Genomic DNA, 18,241 nt, shown 5'->3' on the forward strand with positions numbered 1-18,241 from the left:
GAAAGAGCTATATTACCAGAAGATAAAAGATTCCTTTCAACAACAAAATATCAAGGCAAAATGATAAAAATGGAAAAAGAAGAAAAGGAAAAGCAGATTCCCTGGAAAAGATGACAGATCCTGCAAGATATCATGGCAGACACAGAAGATAAAGATGAAGAAAATATGAAGAGACGACAAAAGAAGAAATGGCAGACAAAGAAATGGCAGACAAAGAAAATAAAAGATTCGTGGAAAAAACCTGCAAAAGAGAATTATTAGTAATTATGTAAAAGAAACCGGTTATCCCGGTAATCTGTAACCATATAGAAGGACTACTATAAATAAGTCCATACATAAAATGTAAAGGATATCAAAAAATTTCTGAAGTTCAATTCTCTCTTTGAATATGTCTGGCTAAACTTCTTCACTCTCTATAAACTCTACTAAGAATACATCATAATAATAGAAAAGATTATTTTATATGTATCATATACAATCAGGATTAATTCAGGAAAATAATACCTTGGGAAATAGCAATATGGAAGAGACCGTGTGAGGACTCCTGCATCCAGCCAAGAATATCCAAAGGAGCTTGGAGAGCGTTGAGGATAATAGGGCAAGGGTGAGTTGAGATTTCCGGTGACTAGAAAGCTATTGTAAGAGGTAAAAATTCTGATTTAAATCTTATTGTGTATGATAGTATTATAAAATAATGTTCTCTAAGATTATGATGTTTAATTAGTATGAGGTTATAGGGATGATTTTATTTAAAATAATGAATTCGTTTTTGTCTACTGCTTACTACATGCAAATATTAATCGATATGAATATGTATTTTAATGCGCCTTCCCTCTTTAGGGTTGTGAGATATATAAACGATCCAGAAATTGGTTCCCCCAAAAATTGGTATCAGAGCCAGTAATAGGCGAGAAATGAACAGTAAAACACTGTAGCGAAAGTAGCCGTGAATAGTAACTAATGAATAGTAAAAGGTACATGAATAGTAAAAATGAAAAAAAAATTGAAGGTTAAATGAGACCTCCGACAAGAATAAATAGAGAAAGGAATAAAAGATATAAATCTAAAATAATAGCAACTCTATTAATTTTATTTATAGTAGAAAACAAAGTAACACAATAGATGTGTAAGAAAATTTTATACAGACAATTAATCTGACTTATGGAAGATTTAAGGATACGATCAATTCAGTATATAGCTGATAAAGAACCAACATATAATAGGCTAATAAATCAACATATTGAAAGTTGTAAGATAAGCATGCAAATAATTAATGAAAAATTAGATATTATAGCTATATTACAAACAATGTTGGAAGAAAGAGATGAAAAAATTAGGAGACTAGAGGAAGAAAAGTTTTTATTAAAACGAGAAAAATTTATTAAAGAAACTAATTTAGAAATCGAAATAAAAGACTTAAAAGAAGTATTAACTGAACAATATAGACTAATAGACGATTTAAGATAAAAAATTAAAAAATGAATTGGACAGATCCAAATGCAATAACTAGAAATAATAGAAAACTAAAGCAATTAATAAAAAATCAAGAAAAATTAGAAATAGATCTGGAAAAATTACTAGAAAGAAAAAATAAAATAACATGGACAAGAGAGAATAACGAAGAAATTATGAGAATTTACCAACAACTTGGAAATATGATAATAACATTTAGAAATGATAAACTAAGAATACAAGGACTTAAAAGAATAATTTTAACAAATAATATAACTGGATAAAATATAGATGGATAAAATGTCATTAGAAGAAATAAGTGAAAAACAAGATATATATTATCAAATGGATGAATACGAAGGAGGAACATCACAAACCCTAAGTTTTAAACCAGATATATATAATCAAATTCAAAGTGAAACAGAAGAATTAACAATAAAAAAGATATTCAAGACATCATATTTTGAAAGAAATAAGGAAGTTAGATATATAGCCCAAAAACATGAGAATGTAATAGATATAGATACAATAAATGGAAAAACAAGAATAAATTTAATAACAGATGGATTAATAAAAAGAGAATTATCCAAATTAAAACAAAAGGAAGCAAATAAACTAAAAAATATATATTTTGGAGCAATAGAATTTACAATAAAGGCATATTTTCAGAAAAATATCGATACTCCTATACAAATATATGTATTGGATGATAGAATAATAGGAAATATACAAGATTCATTAATAGCGGTAATAAAAGGAAACTTGATATATCAGAAATTAAAATTTATAATACAACCCGATTTCAGTATATCACTAAGGGATGAAAATAAAGAAAGATCTTTAACATTATACTATAAGTTAGATGGAATAAAAATGCAAAAAGGAAGTAAAGTTATTAGTATAGAAACCAAAATGGTTTATGCTATGACTGGAAACCATCACGTAAAGAAACAAACAGAATTAGGAATAATAGTACCAAAGTTATATAATGATATATTAGAAAAAATTGAACATAAAGAAGAATCTCAAATAACAATCCCAGAAGAAATTACAATAGATTTTAGTAATAGACAAATGATTCCAAGACAAAGAATTAAACCAATATTAGAAGGATCTAGATTAAGTTTTAGAAAAGAACAAAATCCTATAAGATTAATTAGATCAATGAGTATGACGAGTAGAAAGATAGATTTAATAAAAATAGATACTGATAGTTTGAAAATAAAAATAATAATATTTGACGAAACAATAACAAGAGACTGTATAGCAGAAATTAATACCGGAGCTACCAAAAGTTTTATTCATATAAGCAAGGTAAATGAAGAAAATTGTAAATGGATAGAACCTCAGACTTATAGATATGCAGAAAATGATAGAGAAATATTTATTACTAAATGTACTAATTTAAAGTTTAAAATATTAGACTTGAAATATAATATAAATATAGGAGTAATAGAATATGATAGTTCGAGTGAATTATTATTAGGAAGCGATTTCTTAAAAATGATAAATTATAAAATTAATAATAATGGAATAAAGATAGTAGATCAAGGAAAAGAAAGATTTATAGAAAAACTATGAATATACAAGAAAAATTAAGGAATAAGAAAGAAAAGTTAAAGAAAATACAGAGTATGTTAGAAAGCGAAATAGATTCACAAATAAAATACTTAGAATATAAGGAAAGACAAACAAAGTTAGAAAATGATATTAAGAAATTAGAAGAACAGAGTAAAAATACTAGTAAATATTGGATAGATGTTGGAAATGGTTGGAAGAAGCGAATCAATAAATAATAAAATGTCAGACTCAGAATTTATAAAAAATTTATGGGAAGAAATAATAGTTAAGGAAAAACTAAATGCAATAATGAGATTGGTAGAAAAACAAGATAATCAAGAAAATTTGAGACAAATAATAAGAGAAGAATTAACAAGCTTATGGAATAATTCTGAAATACCTACTTTAAAAATGATACTAGACAAGTTAATAAAATTAGAAGAAGGAAAACAAAAAATTATACCAGAAAAAGAAATTACAAATAAGCCAGAACTAAAAGCCATAAATGCATGGAGAAGAGTTAATGAGTCAATGATGATAGATATAAGTAAAATGAAACCTAATATATCTGAACCAATAGGAAAGGTATTAGATAATTTGGGACAACTTAGTAAAAAAGGAAAGTTCTAATGGAAACTAAAGAACAAAAAGAATATAACGTGATAACATTTTTAAAGAATCATGGAAAAGAAATTTTAGAAAGAGAAAAATATAAGTATGAACCATTAAAAAAGGAAACAACTAGTGAAAGCAAAGTTGAGTTTAAGATTGATACAACTGTGATAGAATATTTAAAGTCAAAATTAGAACAACAAAAGGAAGAAGTAGAAGAAATAAGGACGGAGAATAAAAAACTACGATTAAATACTAATGAAGAATGGTTAGAAAAATATAAAAAATATAAAAATAAATATAAAAAAACTAAAAAGGAACTAAAAGAGGTAAAAAGTGATTTAAGACAAATAAAAAAGGAATTAAATGAAAAAACAGAAGAAAATAAAAAAGAAATAGAAATATTGAAAAGGCAATTAAATAAGTTAAAAGAAAAAAAAAGGATACAAGTGAAGTTTCTAGTACTGTATCTACAAATAATAATACAAGCACTAGTGAATCGGAACAAGATAATTTAGGAAAAAAGGTGAATATAATAGAAGAATATAACAGTAGTTATGAGGAAAATTCTGAAATAGAAATAGAAAATAAAAATATAATAGAAGCTTTAGAAAGAATGAAAAATGTAAATGCAGTAATAAAACAAGAATCGAATAGTGACCAAGAAGATAAAAATAATTATACTGATATAGAAACTGAAGGAATAAAAAATGAGGAGATGGATAACTATCCAGAAGAAGAAGTAACCGACCATAATATGGAAGTTATAACAAGATATAGGAACACAATACCAAAACACATACCAATAGGACAACATATTGAATTTAAAAAATTCATAGGATCAATGTCACAAGGCGTAAACTTAAATGGATACTTTTTAGACTTAGATAATGTATATGAAGAACAAGAAATTAGCAGGAGAATAACTGATTGGAATTTAGGAATGTATATAACATTAATGAATTCCACTCATACAGATGAGTTAGAATATACTTATAACTTGATCTCAAAAACGTTAATTGGAAAGGTAGCATATTGGATAGAATCCATAGAATATCAGTTAAAAACTGAAGTACTAAGGTATGCAACGGATTGGAAATCAATGTTACAAATATTTGATATGATATTAAAAAGAGAATTCTTAGGAGAACCTTGGATAGTAGCTAGAGACCAAGTTCTAATAGAAAGAAAAATAGAAATAATAATGAATCTAAATAACATGAAATGCTGTAAAATTAACAAGTTACCAGAATATACTATAAGTTTTACTAAATTCTTTTATGAAGCTAGATTCTTACCCGAAGAAGGACATATATACCAACAATTATATTATGATCATTTACCAGAACCTTATAATACTGAGATAACTAAGGAATATAATAAGTTAGAACCCCGTGAGAACACTCTGGGTGAAAGAATAAGAGTACTAAGAGGATATCTAATGAAAAAATGTGAAGAATATAGGGTACAACAGAAGGTTAAAAAGGATAAAAAATTAGGATTAAGAGAAATATGTGGATTCACTGAAAGAAGACAACAAAGAAATGTTTTTATGAAAGGGTAGTTTAATTTTTTTTTGCTGTAATAGAAAACAATAACATCTTTTAGTAAAAGTAACAAGATGAAATCGACTTGTCAACTTTTAGAAGTCCCAATCTTTAGACAAATATGAAAAGTTAAAAGAAGTACTGTGTGTACGTAAAGAAAATGCAGATTTCCTAAATTCACGGGAGTAGGCACATGCAAATTTTTTAAATGATTTGACAAGTCAACTTTTATTTTGAACTGAATGACACGGGTGAATAATTTCATTTTAAAATTTATAGGGTCAATAATATCAATTATTTCCACATTTGTAACTGCACAAGCCTAATATTACATATTGACCATGTATAATTATGCCTATAAATAACTGCAAAACTATAAGCCATCAACTAAATTTCCCCCTTTGTAGTATATTAGTTTCTAAATTTTGAGGCTGCTACAGTCAGGTCATGTACAAGGGCAAGGGACACGCTAGTTCTGATATTCATAATTACGGGGAAGTTAATTGGTATAAATGGATCGAATCTCAAGCACGGGATGAAGCTCAACAAGCAGAAATTTGGCAGGTCAAACAATTTGTGAGAAGAATGCGAGGTATACGGGCCGCACAAGGGCATGCCGTACGTGATAATGAACAGTTCGTTGGCTATGGGGAAATGCACTTGAAGTTTATGAAATCATCGATCGAGTATGAAGAAAACATTAATAAGAATTTCAACTCTGGTCACATTTCAAAGGAGGAACATGAGTACGAGTTAAATGAAATATCTCGAAATTACCACTTCATGGAGGACGAGTTTGAGATGAGGAAAAAGGAGTACGAGGATGCATACGCAAAGCGTAGGGCTGAAAGGATACGTGAAGAGCACAAGGAGTGGGATGAAAAATATGCGAAATATATCGTCAAACTTGGGGATTTTTCTCAAGGACACGATGATGCTGGTATGGCTACAACTATATGTCATGGAAATCAGGGGCCCCACTCATTGCCATCGCGTGATACTCGGTCGAGTACGTACGCCTCGACCTACGGATATAGGGAGGGAGGTCATATGCATACATCCCCTCATATACAAGAGGATGAGGACGTTGATGATGAGTTTGATCAGTACGTAGTTAATCTTGCGGATGACTAAAAAAATTGAGAGGTTCATTCATTTTCCAATTTTCAGCTGTAATGTATTTCTCTTATTATATATTTACATAATCAATGTTCCCTTGTAATGTAATTTGTTCCCAAGATGAATGGAAAATGCACTCGTTATTGCATTTTTTGTTTATTACTTTACAGAAACATTTGTACTAATTATGATAATATTCCCAAAGTTGATGATTTTTTTAGAAGTGGTTGTAAATTTATTTTTGGAAAAAGTTTGTTCTACGTATTAGTTTTTTTGGAAAAGTAAGTAGCACGTGAATCTTACATGCATGTATTATTACTTGTTGGTAAATTTATGAGTTTTGACTACTCAAAAATGGAAGTATAAAATGATGATAAGGAAGATGACAAGGAAATGAGTTAGGTATCCCGTGAATACACAGTAGAAAGCACATGCAACAGTTTGACTAAAGTTTTTACTTTTTTAGAGATGAAATTTAAAAAAGTTACTTTTACGAATACCAGTCTGCAACTGCAAAGTTGGAAGGGTCCTCCACAGATAGGTAGCCACATGCAGACTGCAAGAAAGTAATTGAGTAGTCTTGTCAAATGCAGTAGAAGTTGTAAAAGCTGTATGATGTGACAAATGAATGTTAACTGTTTCGAAGCAGTATGAGACGTAAGTAACATGTTAATGTTACAGGCATGTCTACTTAATTTGTGTGGCCTTTCGTCCTTGTTTATTATGTAAATGTGATGTTGTTCGGAAGTTAATATTGTATACTAATAGAAGAGCAATGAGCTACACTTATTCGAGCTACTGGTCATAAATGGTTTTGTGATGATGATTTTAGATATTCAATGAATCCAAATTTACGTTACTCAAGAGGTTCAGTAATCACGATGCATAGGGAGTGGGAATGGCGTGTAGGGTGTTTGAAAATATGTGTAGCCCAATGTCAAGAACATGGAGTGCGAGTAACTAAACAACGCGCCATACACATGCAGCGAGACACCGCTCAACAACTGGAACTAGCTTTATTCCGTGCAAGAGAGGAAGAGAATCGAATGAGAATGTGTTTAAACCGGATGGATCTACAAACAAAATATAGGGAGTTTGCTGAAGATGGTGACCATCACAACGCAAGAATGTATCATCATTTCGCTACGAGTCCCGACTATATTTTCGATTGCTACTTGTCCGATGATGAGTAATATTTCTGAATATTGTATTTTGATAGTGTACTTTATTATTTTGAGCTTTTGAAATTATTATTTTATATTTCTGAATGATTTGACTACTCAGATAGTGTGTGAGTGTTTATGATAAATTTAGTATGAAGTACTGTACAAATGTAATGTGACGTAGTTGTTAGCATGCCCTATAAATGTCTTGGTCATTTTAATTGGAAAGCATAAAATGGATAAGGGTAAAAAAAGATCATCACCAAGCACATCTAAGTCCATTTGGCATCAACTTAGTATCGCGGAATGAATCGGTCGCGGAAAGAAAATGAAAGAAGATGAGAGTGGCACTCAGAGTCATGATGCAGGTACATCTACTTTTGGACACCCTACTCAGCGCCACAGCCCTTATGTTGGTGCATCTACTATGAACCACATTACTCAGACCTCTTATGCTATTCCTAGTGCCTGGGCTACTGGATCCAGTTGGGGCAATTCTACTCAGACTCATTACAGTCATCTGGTTCAGGCTTTTCCACAGCCTACATACAGTTTCCCGCCCGAGACAGGTGGTTCAGGATTCTCTTTCCAGACCCTGCCTAGGGGCTTCGACCCCTGGTTAGTACGTGATTTCTCCGCACAGAGTCATGAGCAGGGGCATGAGATGCATACACCCCCATCATGCAGGATACAGATGTGGAGGGTGACAATGAGGAGAAGGATGACGATGATGAGGAAGCTGATCCTCCTATACAGCTCAGACAGCAGCCCCGTAGAGCAGTGAAATGAAAGGGGAGGCTATGCCACACCGGCGAGAGGTTCTGTGGCTGATCAGTACTATTTCCCATATTTACAGACTTGTTATTTTTAGTTTCCCATATTTTCATTACATATTCAGTTCAGACTTATTTTTATTTGTTCTCGTCATATTCAAACTTGTTATTTTTCTTACCCCACAATCTAGTCACTTTAATTCACGGTATTACATTTCAAGGTATTTCGTAAGTAATATTCAAAACGTACGTACTTAAAGAAATTAAAACTGTCACATTCTGCAAATAACGTTAAACAGATGAAACAAAATAAATAAACTAATACATGAACAAAAACATAATAAGTGAAATGGAAACACAATCACAACATGACCACCATCAATGCAATTACTTTAATTGATTTCATCTGCAAAAAAATGATAACTCATATCAAATAGTTATACTTTCCTCTATATTTCATTAATATGATTTGACATCCACATGGCTCTTTTCAGTATTCCTCTTGCACAATTATTTAATTTGCTTGCATGTGCTTTCTACTATGTACTCACGGGAAAGGGTCTATAAATTATTGTCATATTTCACATGGGTGGGAGTAATGACACGTACATCAACAACACTAACATCATGTACATCTTCATTACTTTTATATTCCACAACTGTTAGTCTTATTAACTTTTCTTTATCACCCGACTACTTACACTATATAAATTATACACCATCACACATATTACATCCAAGCAGTACTACGATGTCATCGTCCATAAATAAGAAGTGGTTGCTAAGTGAAAGAGATGACGAATACCGTAGTCTTAGGGTAAGCGATCCAGTGGAGTACTTTGCTGGTGTACGTCGAGAATGGGTATTTTGACATGAAGAATCTGAAAGCCGTACACATGATCTTATTGTGATGAGTGCAAGGGTTTCGCTTCGTCGTTCTCTATCCAAATATCCTCGGCCTCATGAAAATCTTCCTTGGTATGAATTTAGGCGAAAAGTGGTTAAAGCCGTGACCCTTATTCAACGGGAAAATAACAGAATGTTGTTGCGTAGGAGTCGTTATTATATGTTCGAACTAGCACAAGATTCAGTTCGTGCTTCTGGTAGAGAGCTTACGGAAGCAGAACAACACAGACTATTATAGAATGAGGATTACATTTCCGATGATTACATGTCTGATGAACAAACTTGACAAGAATTATTGTGTTCTGATTTGAGTGGTTGTATTTTCCTTTTTGGATTTATGCTTTCTAGCTCTATATTAGTCGTTTCTTTCTTTGTTGTAATATTATTATCATTAATAGTTGGGTGCTCATTTCAGTTTATTTTGGAATTACTGTTTCGTATTAGTAAACAGTTGAAACCACATGCAAGCATTTTCAATAATTTGAGATAAACAGTGAAAAAGTTAAAGTGGAATGACATTTTCAAACAATACATGACACGTCAAATCCTATACATGACATAAAGAGGAAAATATAAGGCTTTGTATGTAAAGTCATTGGATGTACGGAGTTTCCCTGCCACTTTACAGCAGATAATGATTCCGTAATTTTCAAAATAATGCAGGTGAGAGCAACAATGACAAGTCACAATCAAGTTTTGAATATGAACTATAATTGTATAGTATGTTTAGCACATGAACTGTCTTTCAAAGTACCTCATGTCTTCTTTACCAAATCACTTATAAATAGAGAGTTACAACCTCATGAAGTCACACTCATCAAAAGTAAATATGTCTTCACTCCCAAATTTGGATTATCGTTTTTGTGAAAAATTAGCTATTGTAGCGCACTACTGGAAGGGTAGTGACGCAGGAAAGCGATTTATCAAATATCCCGATGGTGCTTGCATTTACGAACGTTGGAATCGAAGATCCGCTTGAACCCCGTGCAACATTTCTCATTGAAATTCTTAGGGAATAAATTACCACAGAGAATGTAGCCCACTCTGCAGAAATCCGCGAGTTGCAGCGTGAACTTGAGGAGTCAACGAGGGAATTGCAGAGAATGAAGGCGTTCATCGAGTCCCATACCTGGAAGATCAATGAAGATGATTATGACTCCGATGATGATGACTCCGATGATGCAGATGACTGATCCGGTTCATATATTGTTGGCTCTTAATATTTATATTATTGCATCGTACTCATTTTTATTCATATATCGTCTTATTATTCTGTATCAAACTACGCATAGTTTTTCAACTGTGTTTTATTATGTAACTGATGTTATGTAATAGAATTTGTGTTTCAAGTCAAGTATTTATTATCAGCAAATTAGTTCATGTCAAATATATGGCTTCGTCAACAACAAATATTCCCCCATAATACACTATTCCATGAAACTAAAACATAACAAAACAAAATTTAAAATTAAAGTATAATTTACGTACTACAAATAGATTTACATCACTAGTGAACAGAAAAAAAATTAAACCAAAATAATTTTCTACAAATTAATTATGGGATTTGCTAAACATGACCGCACGTAACAATTGCACACTCGAGTACCTTGGCACCCTTTTCAAAGCCAAAAAAATCTTATATAAACTATATTTTTTAAGAACAAAAAATACGTACGAAAAATAGGTTTGCATGACAATCCAAAAAAAAAAATCACCAAAATAATTTTTTAACAATTTAATATTAAGACCCAAAAATAGGTCGCCAACGTTGATTTCACTCTTACAAAGTTTACAACCGTTTACACCAACTGCAAGTCAATCAGGAGGAAAATGGAAAAAAAGGAATTACCCCGGAACGCCACTTCTCCTGGGCCTCTGGGGCTGAACCCCGTAGGAAGTGGCGTTCTGTGCCAATTTTGGAACAATTTGAACGCCTGTGCTAAAAAAATGAAAACTCCATTCAACTGTGCTAAAAAAGTCCGGGAGCCCTTGTGTCTTGTTAAGATTTAGGGCCCGTTTGTCTTCTAACTTATAAGCTACTTTTGGCTTATAAGCCCGTCAATACTTATCTCGTACTGTTTGTCGACCCAACTTATAAGTTGAATTTACAACTTATAAGTTAATAAGTTGAATGTTAATCACGGCGTATTTTTTCTCAACTTATTTTGATTTTTCACCTTTTTATTAATTTTAGTTTTTTAAATATATGTTTTAAAATGTTAAGTTAATTTAAAAGTCATGAATTAAGATAACCATATTTAAAAATTATTTATTTTAGTTCATTTAAGTTAAAAAAAAATTTGACTTATAAGTAAAGTTAACCAAACACTTACATAACTTATAAGTATTCATCTACTTATCACTTTTAAGCCACTTATTAATTTTAAGTTATAAGTTATTTATTTTAAGATTTCCCGCCACTTAATGGATTCATTTTGTTTACTAGCTCACTATTCTTTACTCCCGGCCAGCAGCGGATAGAATAGAAAGTACAACCCGACATGGGGTCTCAGTAGAACATATATCTCATTGTATGACCATTTTCGAGAGTTGTATTGAGTTGCAAAAAATCGTATTTTTGTAAATTATTTTTGAAAATTAGTATATTTGCAGATAAAAAAGTATTTTTACAATTTTTTTTAAAAATATAATAATAATTTTGCAAAATATTTCTAGACTTGGATATTTTTCAAAAAAGCCCTCAAAATTTTAGGTGAACAACATATCAACAATGACAAATACATCTCGCAAATCTCAGTAAAAATAATTGTATCAAATGTCAATTTCAGTTTTTGCTCATAAACCAAAATTAAAACAACCATGAAATATATGTGCCAAACAAAATATAGGTAAGATTGTTCAAACCCCGACAAACAACATAACGGTATGCACAACAGGTTATCTCAATATAGGGTACCCAAAGAAAAGATCATGGATAGGTCACTTAAAAATACAACTTACTTAATTCGAAGAATTTCAATTCATGTAAATTCAAAATCGACTAAATAGGTCACTAGCTCATCCAAGTCCATTAAGTTGACGATAAAAAACAATTTACACAAATTTACGAACAAGCCAATAGCAAATATCTTTTCTATATATAATTGGAGAACAAATGTATAATTTAATGAGATTAAAAAGTGTCATTGAAAAGACTCAATTACCCATATTTTTAATATTTATATAAAAAATGTGGTTTGTGGGAATCGAACTCAAGTTATTTCATTCAACTATACAACCTCTTACCACTGCACTATATTGTCACATGTATTTTTTATCATGCACATAATATGTAAGTGTGCTAAATGAAAGTTTTATTTAACTTTAAAGATACTTACTTGAATTCCGAAAAAAAAATAGTTAGTTGAATATTTGTACAGTTAATTTTAAGGAATTGAATTTCAGATATAAAATTAGGCATAGTATATAAATGGATTATTATCTTATTTATTAATCATTTTTTAGTTTGAAAATATATCTCATATATTTTAAACATATTTTTATTATAAAAAGTAATTAAAATGTACATATATAATTTTAAAAAAAATATTGAAAATAGAATCACTTATATATAAATAATTTATATTGGTATTACATATTTAGATAAGTTCGAATTATATTGAGTCAATGCATTTTAGAACTTGGCTCATTGTTAAAAAAATATTCGAAATTTGACTACATGACCCGACCGAAAAACATCGTCACATTCTACGTTTAGTAAATTTAAATTACAAGCTCAGCGAGAATATCTTACCAATAATGTGATTTTTTTTAATATTTTATGTTAATATAAATTAATGTGTTTGATGTCTTTATATGATCAAGTCAATTGATTATTTATATTAAAATTACTAAATTCACTGATAACGTATTATTATTTTTGGAATTTGTCCCGATTTTAAGAATATTTGAAATTTGAAATGAGATCTCACGAGATTTGTTAAAACTAAGATGATATTTTAAATCGATTTATTTTTAATTTTTTACTTTAAAAAAACTAGCTTTTTAAAAAGAGTTCTTTTAAATAGCAATATTCATTGATCAAGATAATATTGTACAAATATTTTGAATTATTTTAATATTTTGAAATATTCAAATAAAAGTTATATCTATACTATATTGTAGCATTTGATTCAATGCATTTTATATTATTTAAGGGAAAAACATATATTGTTCAATAATTTGAAGGAATTAACAAGGTCAACTGATATTTATAAAACTTTATCGAACTAAAAGTTTTTAATTTTTGGAGAATAATATAAAATGTTATCAAGTTATTATATGAAGAAATATTAGAGTCGTAATGAAAGAAACTTAAAAACGGTTTAAATAACGATATAGTTACAATTTTTCTTTAGAATTCTTGATAAAAATCATAAATATCAATAATAAGTCTTAAAAATATATAATTCATTTTTAAGTTACAACCATGATTGATACTCGGTTGCGTAAAATATAGATGGATTTTTTGTCAGTGATAATGTGAATACCATATATAAATTATATCAATTTATTTATTACATAATTTTAATTTTTGAATAATTATAAATGCATGTTATTTAAGTAATCAATTGTCTCACTATATGTTAATAATGATTATACATGTACATAAATCAGATATTTAGCATATAAATAATTGAAATCATCATAATTTACTAAGAGATGTAACATACAATGATTTACATGCTAACACACACATACATATAACTTAATCTTGCTTTGTTAATAGTAGTGTAAATAAAAAACTAATATTTTCCCATACATACATACGTTGAATTTCAAAAACTAATATTTTTTGTTAAAATCAACTTTAATATTAATATTAATGTAAATTTTACATTATTGTATATTATGATTGCAAGTCATTCTGACTTCGGTTATAAATTTTTTATCTTTTTAAATTGAGTAAATTAATTGCAAGTTAGTGGTGAACTCAGTAATAATATAGAGCAGTACATATAGTTTATTTAAATAAGATTCAAGATTTTGGTCAACTCTGTATTCAACATATATGTTAATTTTTAGTTTTTTATTTATAAACATACTAACGTCATTTTACAGATTAAGTTTAATCTTTTCATTTTAAACGTACACTTACTACCCTGTTTATTTTCATTCATTAAATATAAAATAATGTGTAAGAAAAATATAATATAATAATAGTTGAGAGGATATTCACTCCTAAAAGTGAGGAAATATTCGAAACTCCTAATGTTACAGAGGGGACATGAAGCTTGTTGGAGAGAAATTTTATCTCCATTTCTTCAAAATTTGACTAAGAAACCTATATAAGGTTATTGTTAGAGTTGCTCTAAAAACATTATAATTGCATGATGCATAAAAAAACTCTAGAAAATGACCCGTGCCTCGCACGTGTTATTATGCTAGTTACTACAGGTAATTGAACATGAATTAAGCAATTTCACAGTGTTAATTTTCATATTCAAAAGTCAAGATCGTAGCATATACATACAAAATCTCAATTAAAACACTTATATGTGTGTGATCAAATACAACCAAATGCAATAAATAGATAGAATAATACAAATCAAACAAAAATTAAAAGAGAAGGGCTGAAAATTACGGTTAAGAGCTCTGCGAGAGAGATAAAAAGAGATAGATAGATAGATAGGGATGAGGGAGGGAGAAAAATTGGGGCTTTTATACCCTAGTTTTGTAGGCGATGATTTATATAGGAAGTTGATATGTGCACACCCTAAATTTATAGGCGCGCACCCTTTCTTGATATTAAGATCACAATACCATTATGTATATCTTTAATTCAAGCCTACTTCCAAATTCACCGAGGATAAATTGGTTCCAATGTTAGAAGAAATTGATGATGTCAGTTTATAGACTATTATAGATTATTGTGAAGGGTAGTAAGCAAGGTGAGGGACATGGTGAACATAAAAGAAGCCCTAAGGATAAGGTGAGAGAGGTGAGTGAATCCCAACCTAGCCACACCACAGTCCCCCAACAAGTTGTGCTGATTAATAAGGAAAGTACAACATTGCTAGTTGCATCCTCCTAAAAGGATATAACTATTGAAAATAGCTCATCTCCAAGAGCACAGAACAAAAGGGGTAGGGACACTCATGCCAAACTTAAACCAACATTAAAAAGAAGAAATTAAAAACTCTGGAGGAGTCATAGGATGCTCACACAGTGCCAACTGCAGTCAAAGACTCAGTTCATGCACCATCTTAAAGTCAGATTGATGTGGCTCCAATAAATGTGGAGTCACAGCTAAATTATCTCTCAATTGAAACACCTCATACACACAATTCTCCCAAAAACTCACTGGATGTGGACATGATAAACACATCATTTCCTGATTTTCCATCTTTGAAACTCATGGAGGAGCCAAAATCTAAAGCAAGTGAGCATCATCTTATTGATGATTTGTTGGCTCACTTGCCCTTTCTTTCTGAAATTACTGATAAGTTTGTGCATACAAATCTCAAATCAATCACCACAGACTCAACTGTAGTTTCAACTCCTAACTCTTTGATTTCTGCCTCTTCGACGGATATTTCTCATCCATTGATCAATGATTGTCCTTCGACGGATATGCCTAACAGCAGTCATCCGTTGATTCTCACAACTGCTATTTTAACAAAAATCTCTTATCCGTTGAAAGTCTCTACACAATCTGATATTTCCAAAAGTGTGACAAGTATAGACGACTTAGTAGTTGTACAATAACTTCTAGGATTGAGGGAAGTGAGTGATATGAGTGAGAGGTTGGGCTGCTCCCAGGAAAAAGGAGAGGAAAAGAGTGAACATATGCATGCTATTTCTTCCAGTATGAAAAAATAAAGTGAGAGGAGTCCCACCTTAGATGGTGAAGGTGAGGGTGTGAGGTTGGGGAGTCAAGAGGAGCCCTTGATGCAAAAAGAGAGAGAACATGAGATAAAAGCAGGTACATAAGAACAATGGGAGGAACCTATTACAAGTGAGTTAAAGGATGTCAATGAGGCAGACAAAAAGAGACTATTTCAGCAAGAATATCAAGTTGTTATAGATTTTGTCTCTTTTGATGCTGAGGCATTTACTCACCCTATTCCAGCATAGCAAATCTTAGCTGAACAGGGCAATAAGGATGCAATGAGGACTCTAAATTTGGTACACATCACAACCTCTATGCTAAGGGAAAAGGATACAATCAACTCTCTTCCACCTACAACTGGTGATGATTTTGAGTTTAATTCTGGTGATTCTTTTGGGGATGATTCTCATGGAGAAGATGCTGATGAAACTGGCATGAACACAGGGGGAGATGCAGAATCTAGCTCATCTACGGACACTCCATCCTGGATGCTCACTAAAGATTACAGTTATCATCACTTCACATCCACTCTATTCAAGCTCATCCATCAGACTCAAACAACCTGGCCACCACCAATGTCAGTACCAAAAGTCTTCTACAAGCCCATCTTGAATCTCTGCAACTGCACAAAATTCAGACTCTCAAACAAACTCAAGATGTGGATGAAATCAAGAACAATATTGAAGAAGGTAAAAAGAACATCAATGAAAGAATGTAGTTCAAGCTTTTTGAGTCAACCATGATAGACATTCAACAGAAACTCGGGAAGAAAACTGACTTAAATAGAAATGTTGAGGTATTAGATTTAAGATTGACACAAGTTGAGGATTCAGTTGCCAAAATTCAAGCCAATCAATAAACTCAGACATATCTTCTTCAACAATTGGTGGCTCCTCAAACTTCCAACCCTGCCTTACTTGATGATAACAAAAAGGGGGAGAAAGATGTGCATGTCCAAGTCAGTAAGGTAATAGTTCCAGCCATTACCTTCACAAAGCCACCAATGTTTGACATTATTGATTTGATCATCTTAGCAGCAGCTGAACTCAAGCTGAAAGAGAAAAAGAAGAAAATTGATGAAATAATTGAGAAGGAATTTGGTCCAATTGCCAATTAAGACAAATCTGAAGCACTCCACTCAATTAAGACCAATTCTAATAGATGAAATGAAGTTGGGAAACATGGAAAGAGGTCAAACCTCATCTAAAAGACATCAACATGCCATTGTGATTTTGAAGCCTAAGAAACACTCGTCAAAAAATTCAAGCAAAAATCCAATGGACCTAGTCTATTCAACTCCTAAACCTGATGAAAAGAAGCTGTTTGGTCACTCTATTGCAAATCACAAAGATCCAAGAGAATCAGTTTTGAAGAAAAGGATAGCAAAGATCTACAAGCATGACAAACTGTTTGTGTGATAGCTGGACATCCTTAATTTGGAGAAGCCAAAAGAGAAGAGAGATTGAGGCTCAAATCTCAGAAAACCAGGCTGACTTAGAAGCAACTAAACAAGCTGAAAAGCCTACTATCGAGTCAGAAACTGAGAAACCTGCTACCATAATTGAAACTAAGAAGCATGAGGAACTAAAGCAGAAATATGTGAAAAGGGTAAAGGAGAGTAAAAAAGAAGCTGATATTTGAAGAAGAAAATAAGAACCAAAGCCAACTTAGTCTACTACCAAAAAGGAAGCTGATATTTGAAGAAGAAAAATAAGAACCAAAGCCAACTTAGTCTACTACCAAAAATCAACCAACTATGCCCACAATGAAGCAAGTTGAAATCAAGATCCATCCTGGTGTGAACTTCCATGATGAGCCAATAATTCCCAAGGATGAACCAATAGACTGGGAAAAATTTCCTATACTTGAGATGAACATCCCAATTCTAACCACTTCAAAAAGAAGAAAGAGATCAGCAAGCAAGCAAGTCAAGTTTACCCATTCCAATCCAAGGCCTCATCTAAACCCAAGCCAACAGTCAACAAAGGATATCAACTCTTTATCTGTGATATAAAGGAATTTTCAGATATTAATCTTTACTTTGATGAGCTAGTTAAAGTTAGAGGTATTAATGCCTACAATAGACTTCCAGAAAGATTAGTGTTCAGATACAAGGGTGGAAAAGAAATGACTTGGCCTCTTCACAGGATTCTCAATGAAGGCTACATTGTCTTAGTTAAAGTATTATCTGCAATCAAGAAAGATTTTGGATCCACCAAGGTGGCCAAAATAGAGATACTTAACAAAATTCAACAACTAAGACAAAGTTGGAGATAC

This window comes from Apium graveolens, chromosome 11 (genome assembly GCF_009905375.1).
Source record: "Apium graveolens cultivar Ventura chromosome 11, ASM990537v1, whole genome shotgun sequence".
Taxonomy (NCBI): Eukaryota; Viridiplantae; Streptophyta; class Magnoliopsida; order Apiales; family Apiaceae; genus Apium; species Apium graveolens.